Raw genomic sequence first — 7,015 nt, 5'->3', positions numbered from 1 at the left:
TTTGGATGATCTGTTCATTGGTGAAAGTGGGGTGTTAAATTCCCTTACTATTATTGTGTTACTGTCAATTTCCCCTTTTATGGCTGTTAGCATTTGCCTTATGTATTGAGATGCTACTATGTTGGGTTCATAAATATTTACAATTGTTACATCTTCTTGGATCGATCCCTTGATCATTATGTAGTGTCCTTCTTTGTCTCTTGTAATAGTCTTTATTTTAAAATCTATTTTGTCTGATATGAGAATTGCTACTCCAGCTTTCTTTTGATTTGCATTTGCATGGAATATCCTTTTCCATTCCTTCACTTCCAGTCTGTATGTGTCCCTAGGTCTGAAGTGTGTTTCTTATAGACAACAATATATGGGTCTTGTTTTTGTATCCATTCAGCCAGTCTATGTCTTTTGGTTGGAGCATTTAATCCATTTACATTTAAGGTAATTATCGATATGTATGTTCCTATTACCATTTTCTTGATTGTTTGGGGTTTGTTTTTGTAGGTCTTTTCCTTCTCTTGTTTTTCCTGCCTAGAGAAGTTCCTTTAACATTTTTTGTAATGCTGGTTTGGTGGTGCTGAATTCTCTTAGATTTTGATTGTCTGTAAAGGTTTTAATTTCTCAGTCAAATCTGAATGAGATCCTTGCTGGATAGGGTAATCTTGGTTTTAGGTGTTTTCCCTTTCATCACTTTAAATATGTCCTGCCATTCTCTTCTGGCTTGCAGAGTTTCCTCTGAAAGATCAGCTGTTAAACTTATGGGGATTCCCTTGTATATTATTTGTTGCTCTTCCCTTGCTACTTTTAATATTTGTTCTTTGTAATTAATTTTGATAGTTTGATTAAAATGCGTCTTGTCATGTTCCTGCTTGGATTTATCCTGTATGGGACTCTGCCCTTCCTGGACTAGACTATTTCCTTTCCCATATTAGGGAACTTTTCAACTATAATCTCTTCAAATATTTTTTCTGTCCCTTTCTTTTTCTCTACTTCTTCTGGGACCCCTATAATTTGAATGTTTTTACATTTGATGTTGTCCCAGAGGTCTCTGAGACTGTCCTCAATTCTTTTCATTCTTTTTTCTTTATTCTGCTCTGTGATAGTTATTTCCACTATTTTATCTTCCAGGTCACTTATCCATTCTTCTGCCTCAGTTATTCTGCTATTGATTCCTTCTAGAAAATTTTTAATTCCATTTATTGTGTTGTTCAACATTGTTTATTTGCTCTTTAGTTCTTCTAGGTCCTTGTTAAACGTTTCTTTTATTTTCTCCATTCTATTTCCAAGATTTTGGATCATCTTTACTATCATTAGTCTGAATTCTTTTTCAGGTAGACTTCCTATTTCCTCTTCATTTGTTTGGTCTGGTGGGCTTTTACCTTGCTCCTTCATCTGTTGCATATTTCTCTGTGTTCTCATTTTGTTTCACTTACTGTGTTTGGGGTCTTCATTTTGCAGTCCTCAGGTTCATAGTTCCTGTTGTCTTTGGTGTCTACCCCCAGTGAGTGAGGTTGGTTCAGTGGCTTGCATAGGCTTCCTGGTGGAGGGTACTGGTGCCTGTGTTCTGGTGGGTGGGCCTGGATCTTTTCTTTTTGGTGCACAGGGCCACGTCTTGTGGTGTGTTTTGGGGTGTGTGTGAACTTAGTATGATTTTAGGTAGCCTCTCTGATAATGGGTGGGGCTATGTTCCTGTCTTGCTAGTTGTTTGGCATAGGGTGTCCAGCGCTGGAGCTTGCTGGTCGTTGAGTGGAGCTGGGTCTTAGTGTTGAGATGGAGATCTCTGGGAGAGATCTCACTGATTGATATTACATGGTGCTGAGAGGTCTCTGGTGGTCCAGTGTTCTGAACTCAGCGCTCCTACCTCAGAGACTCAGACCTGACACCAGGCTGGAGCACCAAGACCCTGTCAGCCTCGTGGCTCAGAAGAAAAGGGAGAAAAAAGAAGGAAAAAAATAAAAAATAATAATAATAAATAAAAATTATTAAAATAAAAAAATAATAAATAAGAAAGAGAGTAACCAAACCAATGAACAAATCCGCCAATGATAACAAGTGCTGAAAACTATACTAAGACAAACATAAAAGTCAGAAACAAATCAGTCACAGACAGCAAACCCCAAGTCTACCACCTCAATTTGGGGATGATTCGTTGTCTATTCAGGTACTCCACAGATGCAAGGTATGTCAAGTTGATTGTGGCGATTTAATCTGCTGCTCCTGAGGCTACACAGAGAAATTTCCCTTTCTGTTCTTTGTTCACACAGCTCCTGGGGTTCAGCTTTGGATTTGGCCCCACCTCTGTGTGTAGGTTGCCCTCAGGCATCTGTTCCTGCCCAGACAGGATGAGGTTAAAGCGGTGGCTGATTAGCGAACACTGGCTCACTCAGGCCGGGCGGGGGAGGGAATTGTACAGTAGTCATAATTGGAATGTGGGGCAAGCCTGTGGTGGCAGAGGCTGGCATGATGTTGCAACAGCCTGAGGAACGCTGTGCGTTCTCCCAGGGAAGTTGTACCTAGATCACCAGACCCTGGCAGTGGCGGGTTGCACAGGCTCCCGGGGGATGTGTGGATAGTGACCTGCACTTGCACACAGGATTCTTGGTGGCTGCAGCAGTAGCATTAGCATTTCATGCCCGTCTCTGGGGTCCAAGCTGATAGCTGTGCCCGCAACCATCTCTAGAGCTCGTTTAGGCAGTGCTCTGCCTTCCGTGGGCAGACAGGGAAGGAATCCCCTCTCCTCACACACCCCAAATCACTGGTCTCTTGCCTCATAGGCAAGTCCAGACTTTTTCCCAGACTCTCTCCCAGCTAGCTGTGGCACACTAGCCCCTTCAGGCTGTGTTCAAACAGCCAACCCCAGTCCTCTCCCTGGGATCTGACCTCCGAAGCCCAAGCCTCAGCTCCCAGCCCCCACCCTCCCCGGTGGGTGAGCAGACAAGCCTCTCGGGCTGCTGATTACTGGTTGACACCGATCCTCTCTGCAGGTATCTCTCCTCTTTGCCCTCTGCACCCCTGTTGCTGCACTCTCCTCCATGGCTCCGAAGCTTGCCCTCCACCCAAAGCCCATCTCCGCCAGTGAAGAGGCTTCTTAGGGTGTGGAAACTTTTCCTCCTTCACAGCTCCCTCCCAGAGGTGCAGGCCCTGTCCCTATTCTTTTGTCTCTATTTTTTTTTCTTTTTTCTTTTTCCCTACTCAGGTACGCAGGGATTTTCTGCCTTTGAGGAAGTCGGAGGTCTTCTGCCAGTACTCAGTAGGTGTTCTGTGACAGTTGTTCCACATGTGGATGTGTTTTTGATGTATTTGTGGGGAGGAAGGTGATCTCCATGTCTTACTCCTCCACCATCTTGAAGGTCCCCCATCCAGTGCATTTTTAAAAGATGCTATTAACATATAGTTAGGCCAAATTAGATGAATAGATTACACTATATTGAAGAAGCCTCTAGAAAATAAACGATGGATCCACAGCTACACTGAAGACTGGATTAGAATTAATTTATTTTTTTAAAATTTCCCTGGTATGATTTATGTACTATTTATTCCCCCCACAAAATAAAAAGTGTCTGAAGTTATCTGATATTATATAACTTCAAAAATTTATAGATAATCTAGTCCAATCTCATTGTGTAATGAAGGAAAATGGGGCTCAGACTAATTAAATGATCCATGATTACACCATTAGTTAGTCAGGTGTAAGATTTCTTGGTCTACTGCATTACTTTGCCTATTAGCAAAAGGAAAGAAATCCTGATAACCACTAAAGGCAGTCCCATTTGTATCTTTAAGATAGAATAAGGAGTTAAAAGTAAGTAGGTAGTACCTTGTATTTATTAAAAACAGCCATCTCTATAATGAAAGAATGATAAATAACAGTGAAAGTTGTGTTCAAAAACTTAGGAACATCCTGAACCTCTGACCAAAACTTTACTTAGTGAGCAACATTACAATTAAATATACTCTAAGTGCACTCTAAGTGTCTAGAGAACAACAATCACAGACTCCTGGTACTTACTTACGGATCCCCTTGGGGTCTACAAATGCAGGTAAAGAACTTCATGCCTGGGCTTCCCTGGTGGCACAGTGGTTAAGAATCCACCTGCCAATGCAGGGGAAATGGGTTCAAGCCCTGTCCAGGAAGATCCCCTATCCCATGGAACAACTAAGCCTGTGTGCCACAACTACTGAGCCTGTGCACTAGAGCCCATGAGCCATAACTACTGAGCCCATGTGCCACAACTACTGAGCTCATGTGCCACAACTACTGAAGCCCGCTCATCTACAGACTGTGCTCCACAAGAGAAGCCACCACAATGAGAAACCCATGCACCACAACAAAGAGTAGCCCCCGCTTGCCACAACTAGAGAAAGCCCACATGCAGCAATGAAAACACAACACGGCCATAAATAAATAAATAAGGTTGAAAAAAAAAAAACAACTTCATGCCAAAAGGATGTTGATACACTAGCAACCACCAAGAAAATACTGTGGTGTGTGTGAAAGATTTGCACACAGCCTATAAGGAAGCTGGAAGCCACACTCATCTCTGAGACAAAATCTGGCAAGCTACATGTATCTTGAGTCTCAAATGACATGTACAAGTCCATCTTGTGGAGTTAGTAATAAACAGCACACACATACATATCCCCAAATATTCATTTGCAATCACTCGTTTATGTAAAAAAAAAGGAGCCTCGTTGTAATAAAACTTTGAAAGTGTTCAGTCCTGGGGTTCAGACATCTCAGCTCTTCATGATGGAACAGAAGTGAAGATGCAATGGCGACCACTAAAGCAATGCTGTGTTAGTTTCAGGTGTACAGCAAAGTTATTCAATTATATATATATATATATATAATTTTTCATATTCTTTTCCCTTATAGGTTATTACAAGACATTGAATATCGTCCCCTGTGTTATACGGTTGGAGCTTATTGTTTATCTATCCTATATATAGTAGTTTGTATCTGCTAATTCCAAACCCCTAATTTATCCCTCCCCCACCCCTTTCCCCTTTGGTAACCATAAATTTGTTTTCTAAGTCCATGAGTCTGTTTCTGTTTTGTAAATAAGTACATTTGTATCATTTTTTGATTCCTCATGTAAATAATATCATATGATATTTGTCTTTCTCTGCTTCTTGAATCCTTCTGAACCCAGCTGTTCTGGCAGCACGTGTGACCCTGGGGGGAAAGGAGCCTTATGTGAGAATGGAAAGAGCTCTTACACCAAATGCTGCAACAGTGCGGGGCTAAGATATCCACCAGAGACCATCCTGCCCCAATTAAATACAGCACAGAAGGGGAAGGATTTTCCTGCCCTATACTATGGGGAGGGGGTTGATGGCATTAGTGTACAGGAAGAAGCAGCAGCAGGGATCTTGGCCTAAATGGGGACAGAGGCCCATGCATAACAAGCAAAACCAGGTGGAGCCACAGTGGCACTGATTGGTATGGCAGAGTTCAAAATAAGAGTAACTTGTAACTTGGACCCCTGGGCACAGGTAAGACACCCCTTGGAGATACCCAGAAATACTTGAGGGAAGGGTCTTAACATCAGCAAGGGCTCAGATTGAGAGCGTGTGTGAGTACAAGAGTGTGTATGTCTGCGCGTGTATGTACTTGTGTGTATAGCAAGTTGTAAGTGAGCAGCCACAGGTCTTCCCTGCTTCCAGTTTCTTTCTCTGATCCAAACTCTTCCTCCTGGTTTCTACTTGCCTGCATCCTGGTCCAAGTCACTTAAGAGAACAGGCTCAGGAGCAGAGCTCTGGGTTCTAATCCTGCCTCTACCACATGGGGCTGTGACTTCAGTCAATTGTTTTAACCTTTCTGTGCCTCAATACTCAGGTACTAATGACCCCATTTACACAAACTTATTTTTAAGACTTTGGAGCATTCAATTAGTGTATGCCAGGAAAAATTATCTCTGCTGTATATTGGTGCTGAAATCATTTTCTCTGTTAGTTAATCCCTCCCAACCCCTTCTCTTCCCATGTCCCATTTCTCAGATAATCTGCACCAACAATCCTCCTGAGTGGGCAGCCAGGCAGTCATGTCCACTAGCTACAGCTAGTTGACCCAAGGCTGGACACCTAACCCAAGCACCAGATTCTCTTCCAGGATCCTGAAATGCAATTCAAAGTCAGGTCAGACTATGACATGCACATAAAGTGATATAAAGCTAGAGTCAGGTCAAGTATGTGCAAAGAAGAAAGAGCCATTTTGCAAAAACAGAGAACAATGATGCAGGCAGAGATGGGAGCAGAGACATGAGAACACAGCCTGTGAGAGGGAGAGGAAAGAGAAAGGTGGCTGCACTTCTTACCCTTCGCTCAGCAAGGTACTCGTGTATCTTTTTTATGTCCACATGTGCTTAAGCTTGCCCAAGTGACATTCTGCTTCTTGGTACCTGTCTTTGTTTGGGCTGCTATAACAAGAATATCATAGGCTGGGTGGCTTAAATCATGAACATTTATTTCTCACAGTTCTGAAAACTGGGAAGTCCAAAGATCAAGGTGTTGGCAAATTCAGTGTCTGGTGAGGGCCTGCTTCCTTGTTCATAGATGGCTGTCTTCTTACTGTGTCCTCACATGGAAGAAAAGGTGAGGGACCTCTCTCAGGTTGCTTTCATGAGGTCACTAATCCCATTTATGAGGGCTCCACCCTCATAACCTAAGCAGTAACCCTAATCGTAACCCCACCCCCTAATACCATTGCATTGGGGATTAGAATTTCAACATATACATTTTAGAAGGCTACAAGCATTCAGCACCAAACAATCCCAGCTAAAACAACTGCTCCCCACAGGGGTTCAGGTAGGTGAGTACTTCTCCAAGTGTCATCATTACACAAGATGTGGTTACAGACAAGTCCAGAAGCCAGATCCCAGATTGTCCCAACTTCTCCACAGCTGTTGCTATTGAAACAGTATGAGGTATTGAGTTCCAGATTGCCTCTTTCTCTAGTCAGAGAAAGAAAAACATCATATGGTATCACTTACATGTGGAATCTAAAAAATGATACAAATGA

General features: G+C 42.6%; 1 long non-coding RNA gene across 1 annotated transcript; it reads left to right on the top strand.

Moving 5' to 3' along the window:
• Nucleotides 1-2,854: 2,854 nt before the first annotated feature.
• On the top strand, nt 2,855-5,006 carry LOC132428974 (uncharacterized). The gene is made up of 3 exons (XR_009520265.1): nt 2,855-2,978; nt 3,191-3,244; nt 4,871-5,006. It is a non-coding gene; the product is annotated as an uncharacterized lncRNA (long non-coding RNA).
• The last annotated feature ends 2,009 nt before the right edge of the window (nt 5,007-7,015 follow it).

Source organism: Delphinus delphis, chromosome 8 (assembly GCF_949987515.2).
Source record: "Delphinus delphis chromosome 8, mDelDel1.2, whole genome shotgun sequence".
Classification (NCBI taxonomy): Eukaryota; Metazoa; Chordata; class Mammalia; order Artiodactyla; family Delphinidae; genus Delphinus; species Delphinus delphis.
Note: the sequence above shows the minus strand (reverse complement) of the source record. Positions and strands in the feature narration are given on the sequence as shown.